This window comes from Ammospiza caudacuta, chromosome 1, assembly GCF_027887145.1.
Source record: "Ammospiza caudacuta isolate bAmmCau1 chromosome 1, bAmmCau1.pri, whole genome shotgun sequence".
NCBI lineage: Eukaryota > Metazoa > Chordata > Aves > Passeriformes > Passerellidae > Ammospiza > Ammospiza caudacuta.
Genome location: NC_080593.1, coordinates 57,505,641 through 57,527,518, shown reverse-complemented (window position 1 = coordinate 57,527,518; position 21,878 = coordinate 57,505,641). Strand labels below are relative to the sequence as shown.

At 40.0% G+C, this 21,878-nt stretch overlaps 1 long non-coding RNA gene across 1 annotated transcript in view; it reads left to right on the top strand.

Annotated features, from left to right (window-relative positions):
- The window catches only part of LOC131566479 (uncharacterized), a 60,099-nt gene that overhangs the window by 27,413 nt on the left and 10,808 nt on the right, over positions 1-21,878 (top strand). The window contains exon 2 of the long non-coding RNA XR_009275551.1: positions 5,082-5,193. This is a non-coding gene — a long non-coding RNA (uncharacterized LOC131566479). The remainder of the gene's footprint in view (positions 1-5,081; positions 5,194-21,878) is intronic.

The following is a 21,878-nucleotide window of genomic DNA, read 5'->3' as shown; positions in this document are numbered from 1 at the left end:
CAATTTTCCTTTCAGCTATCAAGGTGTTTTTTTTTATTCTGACAGCAGGAATTAGAAGCAGCTATGTCTAGAGATCTAGATCTAGAGTACTAGGCTGTATGAATAGGCTGTGGAGCAAATTCATCCTTTTGGATTGTTAACTTGAAACTTTGAATTATATGTCAGATCCCAGCCTGTATAAAAGCATGTGGTAGGGTTATGAAAGTGGTCAACAGGATGGAAGAGTTGCTTTTTGGGAAGGGACTGAAAAGATGGAGACTCTTCACTTTGGTTTTCTGTTGCATGGCTTGCAAGGGTTCCTCAGGGTGAGAGAGATAGATGAGAACCTTGCTTCATGATCAGAAGGCTGGATTTATTTTTTTATGATATATAATACATTATGACTATACTAAAAGGAATAGAGAAAAAAGGTGCAGAAGCTGCTCAGCTAAGAATGGAAATAGGAATGTAAAAACAAGAGAGCTCTCTGTGAATCTGTCCCAGAGCGCTTGGTCCTGTGATTGGCCCTTAATTGTAAACATGGAACATGAGCCAATCACAGGTGCACCTATTGCATTCCACAGCAGCAGATAACAATTGTTTACATTCTCTTTCTGGGGCCCCAGCTTCCCAGAAGAGGAAAAATCCCAAAGAAAGGATTTTCTATGAAAAAATGTCCGTGACAGTTTTCCAAAAACATGGGGCAAGTTATGCAGTCCCACAATGCAGAAACTAGTAAGTGTCAGACACAGTGGGAGTTTACTTTAAAGTGAACAAATAAAGATACTTTAAACAAAGGAGAGTATGACTTTCTGGAACATTCTGCTGCAGAATATTGTGGGGCAGACAGTACCAGCATGTTCAAAGCAAGAATTTGACAGAACTAGTGGCAAATGTATCCATTAGCATAAATGGGAAGGATGGGTCTGTGATAGACCTTCTAGCATGCATGTACATGCAGGAGCATGAAGGGAGTGGACACAGAAGGGACAGGGCTGGCTTGCTCTGCTTGAAAAGTGTCTCTCTGAAACAACAATGAAGTACTTGTGTGAAGGAGGTGGATGTTGTGCTAACCCAATAAGGCAAAGTTTATGTTTTGAGCCATGATTTTTGCAATTGGCTGTTGATACACTGAATAAACATTGAGTGCTGGTGCTTCTCACCTCTGACCTTTTTCTTTAAATCTGTATGGCATGTAAGATCATTTGGACCCTGCTTTTTAGGGGCTTTTTTGGTTGGGTTTATTTATTTGTTTGTTTTTTGAAAAGCGTATAGGTTTGAAACCCTGGTACCTGGGCAGAATTTCTTATTAAAATAATGAAGACCTGGATGTCTTTAGTCTGAGAAACTACAAAGGCGTCTGCTGCTTGAAATTGTAACATGAAATATTTTCAACAAGCTGGGATAAAAGTACTTTCTGTCATTTTATGTTACTTTTTTGGCCCCTTACTTGTATAGTAAGGCAATTTGTGCTACCAAATAACATGGCTTTTTTCTTTTTAACATGAACTTTACTCAGCTGGTTTGGTGAGACATTTTTTTCCTCACTAACTTCTCCATGTGCTGTCACTTGAATCACAAGTCAGGAGCAGACTCCACTTGGACACATATTGCTGGTTCAGGTTGTATGATCCTAAGTCATAGCTCTCTTCTCTAGCTTGGTCTACTTGTTTATCTTTCTGTGAAACACCTTGAATGAATGAGGAGAAAATGAGTTATCTGTAACAAAGACTCCATTGTCTTTGAAATTCCTTTTAAGTTGTTTAGTAATAGTGTTAGTACCATAACTAGCCATTTGTGTACATTTTAGGATGTGTGTGTGAAAATAAAACCATATTTTTATGCATACATACATACATATACAGCCAGAAATGCCTTATTTCAGCCACCATCCCATATTCTTGTCATGTAGCATAGGTTCTACAATATTTATATATTCACTGGTGGTGAATAATGTTTTGGAAACATCTATGAACATTTCTTTAGCCTATAGAAAGTGGTTGAATACCTATTCTGCTAATACATTGCTGGCCCCTCCCTCCATGTATTTAAAATAATAGTTGTAACCCTTATATAATCCAGTGGATTTAAAGCTACCTTGGAGAGTTGAAGAATGCACAAGGAGAGTCCTAGGAAATTGCAGTATAGGTTGGTAAGTTAGAGGATAAGGAAAAGGAATTTGTATGACCACAGGTGGAAAGTGAACAAAACATATATTTTTTAATATGATTCTGCAGTTATGCTAAGAGGCCATGTAAAATTCAGCAGGACTAGAGTCTGCCATAGAGTTAATAGGGCTTTTTACGTATATTTATAATTTTCTTTTAGCTGGAATGTGACATGGAATTTTACAAGTTTTGGAGATAGCCAAGACCTGTTTGCACATTGTTTCTCTATCTCATCAACACGGTGAAACATCTGAAATAAACTATTTCATTTCAAAAGTCTAATAATTTTTTTATTAGATTTTTGAAAATTTTCTCATAAATATAAATTAGTCACTGCCTGGATGACTTTTTAGGGAACCAATTCTGTTCAGCTAAGTGCCTTTTTTTGGTTTGGTTTTAATGGAGCATGTATGTGTGTGAATATAACTATAGTTATATAGTTTTTGTGAAGATTATTTGAAAAGGTTTAATTTAAAAATATTTCCTTGATTATTTAATAAAATATCTAGACCCTCTGACTTCCTCTTTAAAGAATGAACTGTTATTACAGTTACAGTTTGCATGTTGGAAACATGAAGTTGAAATAAACTAATGTTGCTAAGGTTTGTTATTCATTGAAACATTAACTGTTATGTTGTGATATGATATTTGGGAATAAAATGAGGAATACCTATTCCATAGGTGTAATGAACCAGTGCTAAGTCTCTCTTAAGAAGGAATTGCTGTACTGGTATTGCCAAAAACAAAGTTGTGGATTTTGACTGTTTTAATCTTTATTGGCTTCATTTCAGTCTTGAGAGTTTTTTGTGTCAACTGCCTTTGACAGAGTTGCTGTGAATTTTGCATCTGATGATGTTTAGCCTATAGCTACCTAATGAAAATGCTCTGTCATTAGTAGTGTTTGAAATTCATCAGCTGATGAGGACAGCTGAGGATGCATCTCTAAGTTTTTACACAATCCTCAGAGTTACATTGATGTAAGTCTGGGACAGAGTTCCAACTTCATTCGATTTCTGCACGCCAAAGAGTGCGCAGCATGGCAAAATACTTCCAGAGTAATTTTTATAATGCTATCAATTGAGACCACATGCAATTACAGCATTTTTCTTTTGCCAAAACCTGAGTCTGGAGCCTGTGGTTCTGCAATGTTTTCTTCCAGTTTTTGCTCCTAGCAATTATGAGCACTTTGGATTCCAATCTTGAGCCTCATGAAAGCAGCATTGCTTGCTGTTTGGTGTATTTGCTTTGCCTTATCTTCAGTTCCCTCCCCCCCTGCACCCCCCTTCTTTTTATATATTTTTATTTCTTTTTCCTTGGTGTCTTTCTTTGTGATTCTCCACTAAAGCTTTACGAGGTGACAACAAAAAAACCTTTATCTAGGCTTCTGTAGATTTCACAGTTATGTTGAGTTCTTGTATAAGGAGACTGTAAGTTGTGGGTACTGAATTTCCTAAATAAACTGTTAAACTGAATTGCTTGGAGAGGCCACAGTGGCCTAAAATGAACAACAGGGAACAAAACATGCACATTTTAAAATACAGATGCCAAGACTGCAATGCAGAATATTTCCTAAATACCACAGAGAAAAATTGCATTTGATGTTTATGTTATAAATTAAATGGACAGGTTGATTAGTTGATCAACTAATGTCAAGACCTACTTAAACTAAACTTCAGTATATAAACTGTGGGTTATGGTAATTGTCTTTCTTTGTAAGAGTACAGGTGCCAGGGTTTGCAAAGAAGTGTTTGTTGGGTAGGAAATAAGGAAAAGCAGGCCTAGCAACAGAATGAATTTACAGTGAAGTTTATCCATTAATTTCTTCAAAAGTTCTGCTAAGCTTATTTTTAGAGGGCGTCACAGACATGTCCCAAAAGTAGAACTTTGTAGGGAAGAAGAGAGGATAAATCTAAAATAAGAATTGTGTTTTTTTTTGTTTAGAAGTTTACAAAGAGAAACTGCAGCAAGCAGTGGAGATTGCTTTTTCTCCCCCCTATTTTCAAATACATATGTAGATGAGGCTATGGAAATGAGGGAGTCCCAGCTCTTTGGGAACAATGCCCAAACCCAGTACAGAACCTCCTTTTCTTGGATTAGAGAAGTAACCTGTGTGTAATGACATTTTTTCTTCCTCCTAGACCCCTGTCTCCTTAAAAACATCTCCTGTAGTTTCAAAGGCAAAAAAACCCAATCATGACAGAGATTTTTCAAAGCAAAAAACTTTGATCTGGTTTTTTGCCTAAATGTTTCCTAAGTTAAAGAAGCCATAAAATACATGTTACAAATATGGTATTGACTTTTTGAATTCTGTCCCTAGTTAGAAATTTAATAATTGCATTATATTATGATATGATATTTCAACTACTGTGGAAATAGTGCTACTTTAAACTAGTGTATGTTTCTTATGCAGGAATGAGACAAAGGGATTTTAAGGCTTTGGTTAAATTGGCTGCTGTGATAGGGCACTACTTATGATATTTTTAACCAGTTTAAACTGAACCATTGCTAGTTTTTATGTAGATAAGACCTTACGTCAGAAGACTGTTGGGTCATATAATAGACATTATTCTGTATTTCCACTTAAAAGGTAAGTTATAGAGGGAATTGTGAAATTGTGATAAAAAATAAATTGCAGTGGCCATGTGCTGACATGGAAGAGATTCCTCACATTTTGTTGTTTCCCACACTTGAGAGTTGAAGGGCAAGGATGAGAGAGCGAGTGAGAGCACTTATATGTTACTACTATTATACTGCTAAATATAACATTACTGTTAAATTGTATTATATACAAAAGTATACTGTTAAATTATTTTATATATATACATTACTATATATAACACCACTGTTACTTTTATTTTAAAATTATTTATATTTCCCTTAAAATTCTGACTCAAAAGCTGAGTGAAGGTCTGGTGTTATTCTCCTTGCTTCCAGCATCAAGAAACAGCTTCAAGGTCTCACACCTTCAAAAATAAGTCTTTTAAGAAATACAGTATCTGTGGATTTTGCGAACAAGTCATTGACAACCAAGGAATTTCCTGCAGAGGTGAGTAATATATGATGTGGTTTTTACTTTCGTGCTTTGTTAAGAAAATTAGCTTTATATTAATGTTAAAGTTTCTAGGAATACATGTTTCTGGTAATTCCCCTTGGACTAAGTTACCTTTGGTTTATTTCCTTCCTTTGTACAGTAGGATTCCCTGCTACTGTCAGGGAATAGGGTTCTGTAGTAGGTAATTGGACTTGTATATTCATGTGCTTTTACTACTATGGTATTCAGACAGAATAAGGCAGTGCCTGCCGAGGATCTGTGAGGGGGCATATGAGTGACATTTGCATGGTGGATAACACTTGGCTCTGGAATTCAGTCTACAAATGAGGAAGTGTGTGAGCCTTGCTCTCTGAGACATGAAGGATATATCTATGTTAATTTGCAAAAAAAAAAAAATCAAAAAAGCAGTTGTCTATTTCCTTTAATTTTTCTATTTGCATTATGCTCTGTCTAATCCTTAGTCCTTCAGTCTAATTGCTCACTGAAAGAATAAAGATCTCCTGGATAACACAGACTAGAGACTGTCTGCCTGCGGCGTTCCTGCCTGCACCTTACTGCTGTGTTCCCTCACTCTTCTCCCTTGTAGAACTGCCCATCCTTTCATCTTCTCCGTGAGGATACCTGTGATAAATATTGGGAAAGCTTAATATGTCTTTTCTGCAGGTTATCTGGGGATAGGGCTTTTGATCCCCTGGTTCTGCCTGGTTAATGTTTGACTCCTGTTATTTTACATTAATCAAACAGTTTCTTTACTTGCTTTATGCATGGAGTACCTCCCAGAATAAGGATGTTATTGTCTGTTCATCTAAAAAGTAGTTGCTGTTTTCAGTTAGAGGTGTTTGCACCAACTTCAGGTTTTAGTTGAATCTCCTTCTCCCATCTCCACCCTTCCATATTCTTCAGGCACATTAGGATCCCTCTGAGGGTTTGAGAGGGAAGTGTGAGAGGATGTGAAAAGAATGTGGCCATTTTTGGAGCTATGGTACAGACTGCACCATAGAACAGCTATATATTCAGCATTGTAGCTAGCATCATAGGAATGGTAATCATGTATGCATTTAAAAAAAAATTTGTCTGTCTGTCCTTCTGGAGGTTGATTCCAAAGTTCTTAGGATTTAGTTGTTTTCAAATTAGCAGAAATTTTTTGGAAGGAAGACTGTTTAGTGAAGGAACTGCCTAAAGACCCTCTGGATCAGCTTCACTATAAAAAGTACTCTATAAGGAGAGAATCAGAACTTTGATTCATAGAATGATTTAGACTGATAAAGACCTCTGACATCATTGTGTCCAAGTGCTAGCCCATCACGTCAAAGTATAACACTAAACCATGTCCTAAAGGGCCACATTGATGTGTCTTTTAAATGCCGCTTCCTTCCAACACACTCCCCATTCAAATACATTCATGTCTATGATACATCTGTGTCTGTATCGAAGTCAGTTTTCGATGAAAAAGCTGTGAGTGGGTGTTGTGTAGGTTTTTAGTAGTATGTGGTAGTCATTTGGGAGGTGTGTTTTTTAGCCCTGTCTTGTAAATGTGGTGTGTAAAAACTTACTGTGAACAATGAATGTTTGAATGAAAGGTGCCTTTGAATGATGTCCCTTTATCCTTTCATACTTCATTCTGTCCCAGTAAAGCATTCTCAGTTACAGCTTTTTTACAAAAGCAGTGGCAGAAAGGAAAGAGAGTTGAAGGATGGGAAGCTCCTGGCTCTTCTTCTGCATGGTAAGCATGTTTGTCTTTGATACAGATTCTCATTATGAAGTAAGGACAAAAAGCTGTGGATTGATTTTGACAGTACCTGCATATCTTGCAGTAAGCCCAGGACTGCACAACTCCCCGTGTCTCTTCAGCACTACCTCAAACTTGAATGTTCTGGTTTGATTTTCCCTGAAGTACAGTATATTTTAATTCATGGCTAAGCAAATAATACATAATAATCTTGCACATTTACATGGTTAGCAAAAGGCCACTAGAGTTACAGAAGCCTTTTGAATTTTTTAAAGCTGCTTACCCTAAATGTTGAATGTTCACTATTTTACCTTATTTGTAAATGTAGAAACCCCTCTGAGGATCCCCCTAATGGGGAGATCCCTACAAAGTTCTGTGCCAGTATTGACAGATGAATGGGACTTTTGTTTTTTTTGGTCTTCAGATTGCTGTTTATTTTTTTCTTATCAAAAGTTCAGCACACTGTCTACATCTCAGCATACAAAGAGAAGGCACCGAAAGTCACAAGGCACACAGGTTCAAGGTCTTTTAAAGCTATTTTGTCCAATTAACTCTTAGAATGTACTTTATTTCTATCTTTCTACCAATAACTAATTATTTGTCTGTTCATGCAACATCTGCATTGCGATTCTTTCTAACCAATCACTCTGTGCTACCAACACTGCAGAAAATGAAGCAGATGAAGAACAAGAAGGCGATCAGACAATGCCCAAAATCCTCCATCTTGTCTTCTATCTACCTCCATCCTAAAAACCCAAAGCTCTAAGTTTTTCACCCCGTGATAAACTATACTACTATCTATTTCACACACTTGTAGATTTCAAATAATCCCAAAGTCTTGGAAGCTTTCTCCATGATGAAGGTTAAAAGCGGTATTCTCCTGGGAATCTTCTCAGGACAGGCAGAGAAATATTCCCTGTGCAACATGGTTCCAGCAGTAAACAAGCTGTCATAAGGATGTTATTTCTGTCTTCACAAGTGGATTTCTATTTTATTATTTTTACTTCATATTTTATATAAATAAAATAGATGTTAAAGTTTTCTTTTATTTCCTTTTAAAAATTATTATTTATCTTTGTTGTGTTGTCATTGAATAATTTTTAGTGTAGAACAGAGAGCTCTGAACCTCCTGAATCTCTAGACTTCCTGGCAATTAAAAAACCTGGAGACCAGATTTGGGAGATTTGAGTAATTTTAAATAAGAAAGTATAATTTCACAGCTCTTAAAACATTGATGTGATGGGTGAAATATATGTGAAAAGTTGAAGCACTGTACAGATGTCTTTTGATGAAATTCCTGTCATCTCCAGTTGATAGTTAAGTTACCTGGTTTAGGTTTAGCTGCTAGTGAGGCTTTACATTCAATACAAAGAATTCCATAAACTAATTTTTGAACTTAAAGCAATTAGTGGTTCTTTGAATAACTTGAGTGTCTTTTTGTTCATCTAATGTAGCTATGAATGTGTTTGTTTTGGAAGTATATATGTTGGAGTGATGCAAATAGCAGTTCTTGTAGAATTTTAGTTCCCCTGTCTTAGGTTTTTTTTTCTTGAAACCTTTTTCCTTGATGCTTTACCTACATTTGAGTTTTGCTTTCTTCCTTTGATACTTTCTTACTTTAAAACATGTATAAGTGTTAGCTAGAGGTGCCAAATTATATTGGTATGTGCTGTTAACTATTGTGAGCAGAGAAATGCTTACCATGATATTATGTGCAAGCTGAGTGTAATAAAGAATGCAATTCATCTTCTTGTCTTATTTGTAAGATATTATACATTTTAAAATGTAAATTGTAAATTGTATTAACATGTGTTTCATTCATTTGTTAATTGGCTTATATTAAATAAGTCCTGGACTATTTCATTGAGCAGGTTAATGGTAGAAACTATGTTCTCATCAAATTGCAATATCTGTGTTTAATCAAGTGCTTTCACATGCTTACAGACTGTAGATCAAGATTTGAAGACTGTTGAAACAATTTTTCTTCTTTAAGAGGTTTGCTTTTGATTTGAAATTCACCTACTTGTTTGTGACTGTGCTTGTGGTTGTCTAGTGATCCACTTAATATCTTGCTTTTGGATTAGTTGGTGTTACTCAATTGAAAAAGCCTTCTGTAGTTAATCAAATTCATTGCTTGTCAAATTTGTGGCAAGTCAAAATACATTTTTATATTAAGACTCATATGGACATGACAGATTGTTTGGGTGTACTGTGTGTGCAAATATATGCGTATTTAATTTTATATTATTATGTTGCAGGTGGTTTTATATACTCTGTTTTTCAGTAAGTGTTAAGACCAGTAATAAGTTATGAGCATCTTCATAATGTGCAAAGCATGTCTCTTGTTACAGTCCTGGCAGACAAACTAGAAAGCTTGAAATTGAATTTGAATTGACAAACTAGAATACTAGAATTTGTATCCTGCTTGGGCTAGTGGCATTACAGCTGGCTCTAAATGGCAAAGAGTGCAGTGAGGTACGAGTATTTGTGTCAGTCTGATTTCCATTGAGTGATCCTTGTGAATTAAGATCCTGCAAGGTGCTTACATGGGTATATTATGAGATGAGATGTATCTATCTATCTATCTATCTATCTGTCTAGCTATCTAATATTTTTTATATATATTTATATATATATATATATATATATATATATATATATATATATATATATACACACACTGTAACTTCAACACAACTAAGCCACCTTCTAGTTAATTATGGCAATGGACATTGGTTGATTAACCATAAGATCATTAATTATGGCAACAGGCATACCCATCAACTCATGTTGATGTTATAACATGGGAAATCTTTGAGAGAATGGAAAGATTGTCATCAAATTGAAGGGGATTTTCATCATATCACTATTTGCTCTCTGTGTGGTTTTTGTACACTTGTTTTCTTGAGGACTGATCCAGCAGATCAGCTTGTCTTCTGCAGGACAGTTTTAAGATGGCTTTGAATCTCTTTTATGTGTGGCTTAGACTCACCAAGAAATAGCAGAAAACAAACCAGAAAACCATACTATTTTCCAAAGCAATTAGCTACTAATTATCTCCAAATTTAAAGCAGGATATGCAGCTTATAGGACCAAATGGCATGGTCTGTTGTTGTCCCTAGAGCAGATTAAAAACTTAACAGCTCTGGTGAACTCTAAGGAAGAGAGATTAGAAAATTGCTCAAGCAAGGCTCAATTTGGTAGGGACCCAAGCTCTTACTGTAAAATTTCATTTGACTTTTAGTCTTGTTTGTGAGGGTGTCCAAGTGAGACTGTGTTAATTGAAGCAGAGAAGTCTTTTTAGTGACCCCTCAGAAATGGGTGGAGGTTGACCTGGATATGAGTGACACAGAGTGTACTGTCCTAAAAAGGAGGAGAGTGAAGAAAGAAATATGGACTGCAGCCCATCTGTGGCACTGAAAGCTTGGGATTGTCAGCCTCTCTTCTCTAGATAAAAGGTGAACACAGTAAATAGCAAGTTCCACTGGATTAGTAAAATGTACTCTAACACAATTCTTCAAGATATGCATTAATATTTCAGTGCAGAGCTTAGCTAGTGAGACATGGAAGCTATGCACACCATGGAAGTTATGTGCATAACAACAGCACAGACATAAAAGGGAATGATGATTAAAGACTTACTGGAGCATATAGAGATACAAAAGAAGCCACTGTAATCACCAGGCATTACGCAACTGGTACATAAGCATTCTGGCTGAACACACCCACTCTGTAGCTGAGAGAGACAGTAAAATTGACATCCTTTGATGGAATATTGGTATCTTAGTAAGAACTTGGGGAGAGGGGAGGAATTTTTGCAGAAATCTCTAAGATAAGTTCCTACTAACTTCAAAATAAAAAATGCACAAGGCAAAGACCTCTGTGGAATGTTTAGTGTTCACAGCTGTTGCATGATGTTTCAGAAAATTGTCTGTAGAACTTGAGTTCTGTATTTGTTTACCTCAGAAGCACCAATTTAATGACACCAGAATTTGATCTGTGATTATTTAATTTAAAGTTAATGTTTAAACCTTACTTTTAACCATAGTGCTCCTAAGGTTTCCAAAAAGCTGCAACTTCTCTTTATTATGACCAATAAATAATTAAATAAAAAGTAAATTTGATCCATCACCCCACAGTTTTTGCCAGCAAAGCCAATGACTATTGGCTATTTCATCTGATATTCCTGCAATTTTATAAGCTTAGCCCACTTGAACGGAACATAAAATTCCTAAGGGTAAGTGGAAAATAGAATTATCTGCTCTATTGGGAAAATCTGAAATGAAGTACTAGTATCTTTAGAGTGAATATGACAAACTTCCTATGCTATGTGAGGAGAGGAACCTCAAAGTAAATATTGTTGCATTTCAAAAACAACTTCACCCTTCTAATTAGCTTCAGAACAAGGGGTGGGGCCAGGGGAACAACTACAATGGGAGACAGAAATAATATATAGGAAGATAAAATATTGTTTAAAGAAAAGGTGGGCTGAAGAAAATTGTTATAATACTGAAGAGTTTGTTTTGGTACATGAAGAAAGCTTCAAGATCGAGGCAGTCTACAAGCATAACATATTGATTATATAAGCATATGTCTTAGGTTGGAAATGCAAGATGTGGCTGGGGGTGTGTATTCTATTGCAGTCTGTTACAGGTGGACAGTTATCTTCTGTTAATTGGGCCACCACTTAAAACCAGGTGGGGCAGTTTTTTATCTCTTCCACAACCAATCCCCCCTCTGGAAAATATGTTATGTTAATGGGCCATTGAGTCTCACTGCATGACTGATAAAATTACATCATCCCATTGTGAGATGTTCCACCCAGGGGGAGGAGCCAGGCATTCCTACCTGAATATAATCTGAGACTTGGAACACCACAGTCAGCCTTTTCCACTGGATTCCCAGAGGAAGACCAAGCCTACCTACACCACCACTGGACCTTCAGAGGAAAACAGCACCCTCCTAACACCCTCCTCCACTGCAGGAGGACTGCAGCCACCATTTAATCAGACTGCTACCCATACCCTGACCAACAGGGTGTCTGGTCATATTCTGACTCTGTTAGTGTTGTTTTGTATTACTGCATTTTTATTTTTCTTTTAATTTTTTTTTCCCTGATAAAGAATTGTTATTCCTACTCCCATATCTTTACCTGAGAGCCCCTTAATTTCAAAATTATAATAATATGGAGGGGAGGGCGTTGGCATTTTCCATATCAAAAGAAGCTCCTGCCTTCCTTGGAGGACTTTTCAAACCAAGACAGCACATCATATTGATAATATTCAGATCATATTGATGGTTTTCTTTTCATAGCTATATTATATTTTCATCTGGTGATAGTCTTTGTCACATTTTTTGTATGAGCTTTAAGAACAACTGTGAATCAGAACTTCTAGGCCCATAAGGTTTTACCCACATAATCTAGCAACATCTGCATTCTCACTTACTTTGGAGCTTTAAGCTGATCTCTTCTTATTTTTCTTTGATCCTTGCTCTTAGCATAATTTATGCAGGATATGTTTTCAAGATCCATCACAGACATGCAAGCTCTTGAGATCTTACACTGTCTGCAGCTGACGATAGAAGAAAACCTGGAGACAGTCCAGCCATTTTTTGGGTTTCATATGGGTTGCTGTCTACAGTAATCCACAGTCTGGTTGAAATGGTTTTGTGGATGAACAAACCCCATGTTGCAACATGGGGTTATCTTTTTAGCTGGAGGAAGGAGGTCTAAAAATTACCTTTGGTTCTAAACTGGAGTAAGGTTTATCAATTTCCTAATTGATTGGCAAGTATGCCTTAAAAAGACCGGAGAAATTAACAGTATTTTTTTAAATGTTAAAACATTTTCATTGTTGCTACAGTTCTGCCTTTGTAAGCTTTTTGTGATCAAGATTTTTCTGCAGGACAGGAAGAAGGTGGTAGTAAAGGAAAAGAAAGGACATGCTATTGCATCTGTAGTGCCAAAATATTTTTCTCTTTATAAAGATTTTCCACTACTGTTGTTGGCAACAGGAGTGGAAATATTTCATCTGTGGGAAGGCTCATGGCTCATTCACAACACTGTATTGCTCCCCCCCTCCACCCCCCAAGAAAATGCTGAAGTTCTGCACAAATTTCCCATAACTGTCTCTTAGCCTTGTCATGGTTTAAGGAAAACCATATGTTTTCAGTTGGTGGAGGTGGTTCCCTGTGGGAAAACTGGTGGAGCCAATGAGCTGGCAAGTTTTGAAGAGCCAATCATCTGGCTATGTTTTAATGTTGATATCTGGTTAAACTACTTAAAAGAGCTGAATATGCCTCTGTGGAAAAGCACATTTAAAACCTAACAAAGCCAGGAAAAGCTTTCTTGGCTTCTAGCTTTTGAGGAGGTAGCTGGCTGACCCGGCCCTGTGTGGCCAGGTTGGGCAGGGCTGGACTAGGCTGGGCTGGGCTGCCGTCGCGTGGCCTGCACGGCCGGGCTGGGGTGGTGCCACGTGGCTAGGTCGGCTTTGCCCACAGTGCAGCTGAGATTTCTGCCCTCTGAAGGGTGGTGCATGGGCTGCCGAGCCCCTCACCGAGGAGCCTGTTGGGCCCCATCCCAGTGGCCTGCTGGGGCCCCTTCCCAGCAAAGCCCCCTAGTCCTTTGTATTACTGGCACTGCCGTGCCATGCCGGCTGGCAGCTATATTGGCACCAGAAGCAACCATGCAGTGGGGACCAGCACCGGGAGTGGCCCTGCAGTTGGTGCTGGGTGCAGCTCTGAGGCCAGGAGTGGCCAGATTTGGGGTGGCTCTGTGACTGCCACCAGCCTGGACTGGGAGGGGCCACATGGCCGAGACTGTGCAGATGAAATCGGCACAACTGAGATAAAGGGCCATGGTTGCCTTGACATGGCTCATAATGGACTTTGTTTGTTTATCCGCTTTTAGCAAGACATACTGTGGACAGAAAGACAAAACTGGCAGCAGCAGCTTTCCTTGGTTTTGGTGCTCTGAGTGAAGGAAAAGTGCTAAGTAAAGCTGGCAGCTGCCAAGGCTCTCATGGTGTTAGTGGAGACCATATGAATAGCAGCGAAAGACACATAAATTTCCCTGATGCAGAGCCTGGATAAGATCAACCTTTGAGTGCTATAAAACTCTATTAAAAATGTTTCAGTTGATAAAGCTTGAGAACAAATGAACCTATGAACACCAATACTCTCCCGAATCAGGAAGAGGAAAAGGTGAAGACATGTAGGGAAAACAACATGAGACACTGAGGTCAGTAAAGAAGCAAATCAAATTCTAGATGGGAGGAGATTGGGGAGATGCCTTAGTCTTGGACTGAATTCTTTTATGAGGTATTGAAGTGAAGGGAGACGACCATCCGATTGATGAGCATCGACTCCGATTTATTGATCCAATCAGTCACTTTTTATAACAGTGTTAATTAAGTTCATGCATGTTGCAAAATCTGAGCTCACGATAGGCTACAGAGAAAACTCTAACCCCTCCTTTTGTTTACAATACCTGTGGTTTGTTTATTGAAACCAAGATTTGTGTTCTCACCGTGATATGAAAAGTTCTCAAAACCTTCATATCTGTTCCCAGAGCAGCCAAGGACAGAATGTTTACCTGTTATGAGAAGACTGTCTGAGAATCCTGCTGTTTATAAAAAATGTGCCTGAGAACCTAATTATTTACAGAAAAAGACTTGGGAACTGCTGCTTTATGGCTGCTTTTTACTTTTCCATCAGCTGTATATTTTCATGGCCTCTTTCTTTAAGCCATGTTTGAACCAAGCTCTCCACACTTTCCCCGTTTCTTTCTTTTTGAGCAAGGACGTTAGTTTGCCAATTTTTCTCTATCATCCTACCAACCATATTTTGGATACAACTACAAAGACAAGGTAAAATAAGTAAAAGCACTAGAAGCACACCTAATATCCCAATAGCATACATCACAAGGTTTCTTAACCATGGTCCCAATCCTAAACTTTTAAGCCACTCATCAATTCCCAATCCTTCTTCTTCCTTGCGATTGTGAAGCCCTTGCTGTAGCTCTTTTATCTTAGCATGAATAGATACAGAATGATCAGATAAATTCATGCAGCACATCCCTTCAAACTCTTCACACCCATGGCCTTGTGCTAGAAGCAGAAAATCTATAGCAGCTCTATTTTGTAAAACAGCATGATTAACACTTTGTACATCTGCAGTTAACATATCTAATATCTGTGACATTTTATTTAATTCACCTTTAGCCCAACATCCTATTTGTTTTGCTAAGTTCATAGCTTTGTTCGCAGCACCTCCTGGCAGGATAGTTGAAACCACCACTTGTTTCAGCTTACTCCAGAACCATGGATCTCCTATTTGACTACAGTCTAAGTTATGCAAGCTGCACCTCTGCCTGCTTGTGTTATGACTTAGTTGCATTAATACAGATATATTGGGGTGAAATAATGATAACTTGCCTAAGTAACAAAGTCCACCCTGCAGCTGGGCTGGTATGCCATTCCAGGCTCTATCTCCGCAAATTAGAAATATCCCTGTGGGTAATTTCTTAGCTGTCATGATACTAGAGCCTTTACATTGGTTATAAAGTTGCTTGGATACCGTGTCCAGACTTAGAGATGAATCCAGAGTAGCCCATGTCCATCTATGCTGATTCACCTTTTGAAGATTTAAGGAATCAAAGCTGAACCATCAGCCGTTTGAAGTGCTGGTCATACCAGTGTTTGCACTTTCGAAAAGATCTAACTCCTCAGGAGGGGAGTGCAAAGTGATTGAATTAGTAAGCATTGGTGGTAGCCATCACTCTGACTGGCAGTATACCCTCTTTGTGAGGGCAATTTAATATTCGTCATATTGCGCATGCATAAAGTGTGGTTATTAATAAGACTGCAAAATTCTTGAGGAGACCATACTGGAAGTCCTACCAAACACGTTCAAAATGGGTTAGTAGCTCCTCCAAGGCTGAGACAAAGCGATGACTGGTTAATCTGTCTAGCAAGTGTTATCCATACATTATCTCTAGGTTGATTAAAGTGTGTTACCTCTAATTCTTCAGCCACCACTACACCAAGCAGTATAACACAAACGAACCTAATTTTTCTGTTCTTTCTTTTACCGTCTTTTTCTTATCAGTTTTTAACCTTACTGTTCCCAATACCTGAAGTCCACACCTTTGTAATCTCCTAATGCAGTGATCTCATGCCTTATTGGGATCTCCTCTTATAGGCCCTACAACGGAATGTTGTGTTAAGGGTACCAGTTTTCTACACCTTGCAGAGGCTATATATGATGCACTTTGAGCTTTAACTCTTTTCAAAATACACTGTACCTCCCACCGATAGTAGGCCAAGATTTTCTGCTTGTGAGATTCATAAAGATCTAAAGCTGAGGCAGTGTTTAGCCCTGTCTGACTCTGTAGTGCCCAGTCCCAATTATGTTCCCATGTATGTTTATAGTTACAGGGGCTACACTACAAATGCAAAAGCAATGACTGTTCCACCCAAAAGGTCCTATCACAACCCCCACAACACAGTGCAACCCAAGCAGCACAATTCGGGCTGTGGCATTCAAGGCAGTTCTCTTTTGCCGGTCCTCTTATGTGGAAAGATGATAATGATTCGACAATGTCAATCAGTTCCCTGGCCATCCGGCAACGGTGTGTCACGGCCCTGTCGATCGCTTTCAAGTGTCCCTTCAGTTGTAGCAGTAGTGGTCGCAGGATCAGGGGCAGCTTCTTCTCTAGACGGTCCTTGTCCTCTTCCCTGAGTTGGTCCACCAATCGCTGCATCAAGAACAGGTTTAGTCCACTTGGCAGGTACCCACAGTGCTCCTGCAGGGGTGGAAATACAAAGATATCCCCTTCCCCAGAACAGGACTTTAGCAGGATCCTTCCATAACCCTGTCTTGGGATCTCGGTACTTTACCCATATTTCCTTTTTCTGCTCAACAATCTCTTGTGGCTTATAGTGCAGTTCTGCCGGGGATTGCCCTACATCTCCGAATACACACAAGTGATTAATTACAAATAGACTTTTTAATAATCTTGCCTGGGGTTCAGTTACTTCCTCATGCTTGGCTAAATACTTTTTCAAGGTACCATGTGCCCTTTCGATGATAGCTTGCCCTGTTGGGGAATTTGGGATACCTGTAACATGTTCAATTCCCCAACTTCTTAAGAATCTCCCTATCCTTTGACTGATATAGGCAGAACCATTATCGGTTTTAATTCTTTTTGGTGTACCCATCACTGCAAAGCAACTGTAAAAATGCCTTTCCACGTGTATAACTCTTTCTCCTGTCTGAGCTGTTGCCCATATATATTTGCTATAAGTATCGCTAGACACATGTACGTATTTTAGCCTGCCAAAACTAGGGACGTGTGTAACGTCCATTTGCCATAATTCGTTTGTTTGCAGGCCTCGTGGGTTTACTCCTAGGCCTAAACCACTTCCCCCATTATGGTGACTACAAGTCGGGCAAGCCCTCACAATGGCTTCTGCTTCTGCAAATGTTATCTTAAATTCTCTACTTAAGCCTTTTGCATTTTGGTGAAACATTGAGTGGGCTTCTCGTGCCAATTGGTGACTTGACAGAGGTGTGCTTTGGGTAATGGTGACCAATCTATGTGCCCTATCATTCCCTTCTCCTAAACCAACATCCCATTTGTGACTTGTAGTATGAATTACGGCATAAGCATGCTCCCTGGATCTTGTAGCTCTCTTCAACTGCATTAATAGTTCATATAGTCTTTGATTTTGCACCTCTTTTATGGAAGCGTCTTCAATTCTTGCTACAACTCCTGCAACATACAAAGAGTCTGTAACAACATTCAAAGGTTCCTTAAGCTGTGCCATTGCCCATACCACTGCTAACAGCTCCATGGTTTGTAAGCTGTCCACTGCTTCCGCTTGCAGAATGTGATGTTTCCATACTCCCTTTTCCTGCCAGGTTATTGCAGCAGTTCTTGACTTCCTGCCAGCATCTGTATATGCAGTAATGGCATCTGATATAGGGGAATTTTCTCGCTTTGGACAAGTTATCCAGTCCCAGTCCCCTATCCACTGAATCAAAGCTGGTTGAAGCTGATCTGTTTCAATGGGGCAACATGCACCTAAGAGAGCTTCCTGCAGTTCTTCTGAATTAGTCAAATACCAGTCCAAGGTATCCTTTTTCATTGGTATCCTGATGGCAGCTGGTTCTGCCCCAGCCACCTGCAACATCCTTTCTCTGCCCTTCTTTATTAGATCCGCTAACATTTCAAATTTTGAAAAAGAGTCTTAGTTTGCTGTAGCGGAGGGGAGATCCATTCTAATATCCGTGTTTCCCCCGTTTCTTGTTTCCATTGCATAAGTGCTCCCAAAAGATATTGTGGGCCATTCCAAATGGTCAAATCTATGGGTAAGTCTGGATCCCTTCGATAAACATGCCCATGTGTAACACAGTCCACACTTTGCTGAATGACCCGCTGTTGTTTGTCAGTAATACACACTGGATAAGTAGGGTCAGTTCCTTTTAACAGTGGGCACAATTCATTGAGTAGTTCATTGGGTATTGCCACTATTGGTTTTAACCACTGTAAATCACCCAAAAAGTTTTGAGCATCATTTAAAGTGGTCATCTTTGTTTTTAATTGTAATTTCTGAGGTTTGACGGTTTGTTCTGTCATGGACCATCCCAGGTATTTCCATGGAGCAGTTGTTTGGATCTTCTCAGGAGCTACTAGTAGAGAATATTGTGCCAGTGTGGTCCTTATTTTCTGGATTTGTTGTTGTGTAAAAGGCATAGGCTGAGCAAATAATACATCATCTGTATAATGTTATATCACTGTATTAGGCCATTGTTTCCTAAGTGGCTGCAATGCTGCATTAACATAAAGCTAACACAAGGTGGGGCTGTTGCACATTCCCTGTGGAAGCACAGTCCACTCAAATCTCTGATCCGGTGCTTCCTTGTTGATTGCAGGTAATGTGAAAGCAAACCGTCGCATATCCTGTGGATGGAGGGAGGGCAATAGTAAAATAGCAATCCTTTAGGTCAATAATCAGCAGAGGCCAATCCATTGGAATCATGGCTGGGTTAGGTAATCCAGCTTGTAATGAGCCCATAGGTTCCATCTGATCATTAACAGCACACAAATCGTGGAGCAACCTGTATTTTCCAGACTTCTTCTTTATTACAAAAATTGGAGTATTCCAGGGGCTGGTAGATAAGCGCAAGTGTCCCTGTTGAAATTGTTCTGAGACAAACTGATGTGCGTGTTGAAGACTTTCCCCTTTCAAAGGCCATTGCTTAACCCATACCAGGGTGTCAACAATCCAGGTAATGGGAATTGGGAAAGTCCAAGCAATGGCTTTTACTCCAAAGGGTGTTCATTAGTCAAGACCACCCCTAGCTGGGCCATAATGTCCCGCCCTATAAGGCATTGAACGGTGGGTGGTAGCTGGACCACTGAAAAAATCGCTGTGAGCTGTTTTCCGTCGATGTGAACTCAGAGGGGAGGCGAACGGCTAGCCAGGGTAAGTCCTCCGACCCCGGATACTGCAGTGGCTGCTGGCTGCAAAGGCCAGTGTTGAGGCCAGCAGCTAGGACTAATGATGCTGGAATCTGCTCCAGTATCCAGTAGGCCTGAAAATGACCTTTTTTGTCCTTTGAACTCTACTTCTACCCTTTTCTTGGGTCTTTCAGAAAGGTTTAGAGTCAACAAAGTAAGGCCTCCCGTAGAGCCAAAAGCACTTTCTCCCCTCTCTTGACCTTTTATGGGTTGTATTCCTTTAGTCATTTGTTCAAGTGGTACCAACTGAGCAATCCTTTTCCCCTTATTAATTTGAAGAGGGGAGAAGGGGGTGTATGCCATCACCATAATCTCTCCCGTATAGTCCGCGTCAATAACGCCAGGAAAAACAAACAGTCCCAACATAAATGCAGATGATCTTCCGAAGAGCAGAGCACCCACCGCTTTATCTTGTATGATAATAGGTCCTTGGATCCCTGTTGGGATTTTTTGCAGGTGCGGAGTCATCAGCGTAACATCTACTGCGGCTGCCAGGTCCATGCCGAGGCTCCCTGCTGTGGCGGGTTGGAGGCTCCCTGCTGTGGAGGGTTGGAGGCAGGTGGGGGTGCTGTTGTTGCTGCAGCGGCGACTTGTGTCTGGGCGCAGCCACTGCTGCGAATCACGCTCCTGGGGAAGTTTCCCGACTTCCGTCTACAAGCGCCCGTATTATGAGTGTCCGAACGGCATTTCTGGCACCAGAGTCCTACAGCCTGGCATTCCCGGCCCATGTGGCCCATGCCTCCGCATCAGTAGCATTTCATGCGGCCTCCTCTATTTGCTGTTGCCAATGCAGCTGACGCTTGGAGAGGTGCAAGAGCGGCTAACACCTCACTTTGAGAGGACTTTGCCTGTTCTTGCAAGCCTATTCCTAACTGTTTGATTGCATCTACCACAAAAGCCTGCTGTCCGGTAGGTATGAGGGCCATCCTCTCTAATGCGTCTTCTATAGTCCAATTGGCACCTAGGGTATTAAGTACGCTCCTAGTAGCAGAATTACAATTTTGAAGGGCGCACTGTTTGAGTAGGGCCCCACGCATATATTCGGGTACCCCAGCTCTTTCAATTGCAGAAGCAGCTTTATCAATAAAAGAGCCAAACGATTCTTCTCTGCCTTGTTTGATTCCCTTATTTACAGGTACCCCTCCTGGTTCTTTCACCCTTTCTATAGCGAGTCTGACTAACCTCATAGCCTCCCGGCACTTCTCCTGGCCCAGTAGAGCTTGTGCCTCAGTACGAAGAAAAGGTCCCAGGCCCATAAGCTCATTAAAAGTGATGCCATGGAGAGGGTCACCCGGCTGCCTCTGAACAGCCACACACTCGTTAACAAGTGCTTGCCAATGAGCATTAAATAACAATTGCTGATGTTGGGTAAAAATCAATTTAGCTAATCCACGACAATCATTAATGAGAAGGATGCTAGTATCAAAAATATAATCTAGCATTTGTTTGGCTGGCTCGCTTTTAACTCCAAACTGACTAACAGTAGCTCGTAGTTGAGACAACAATTTCCAATCAATAGCAGTAATAGTTGCCTGGATGCCGCCCCCGTCCTGTGGACTGAAGATAACCGGACAAGCCAGCTCACTAGCCACACTTATAAGCTCCTGATCTCCCTTTTCCATTGCATCTCTTGCCAAGGCAGCCCACGCGTCCCGTCTTTCCCTCGCAATAGCCGCCGCTAGGTCGTTTTCCGCCCCAGGGATCGACTGATTGCTTTTCGGGAACTGACTATGCGATTTTGGCCATGGCTGCTGTGATACTGCAGATACGGGGGGCTCAGAAGCGCTCTGTGTAGCCTGCGGCGAAGCGGGTAATAAAGCACTCTGCGCAGCTTGACTTGTTAAGGGGGGCGGCGAAGCGGGTAATAAACCACTCTATGTAGCCTGCCTTGTAGCCTGGCTTGCAGCTTGGCTTTTTGAGGGGGGCAGTGAGGCAGGTAATAAAACGGTCCTCATTGCGGGGCCCAGAGGAGTTCCCGACTCCTTATCGAATTCCCTATCTTGGTTGTAATCTTTATTACGATCATGAGCAGCAGTAGCCTGGTGAGCAGCCTTTTTTTCAGCCTGAAACTGTAATAATTCGTTGTTAATGACACGCCATAATTTACCCAACTCTTGGCAGTTTTATTGTCTTCTAAAGTAGCCTGCCATAATATATCACCGAATTTACACCACTCCGATAACTCGTGAACTGTGTGGGGGTTAAGGAAAATTCCTTTTTCATAACCATAAGCTAAAAGTTCCGGTAATTCTTTCTGTAAATCTATCCCCTTAATCTGCCTTTTCTGCAAAAAAGCAATAAAAAGATCATATGCGGCTTGCCTTTCCATACCTATAAATTGAAAGCGCGCTTTTTGCAGCTTCTCAAGGTCGCGGCCGCACGTGTCGGCCAGGCTCACCTTTATGATCACCTAGAGCACGGCGC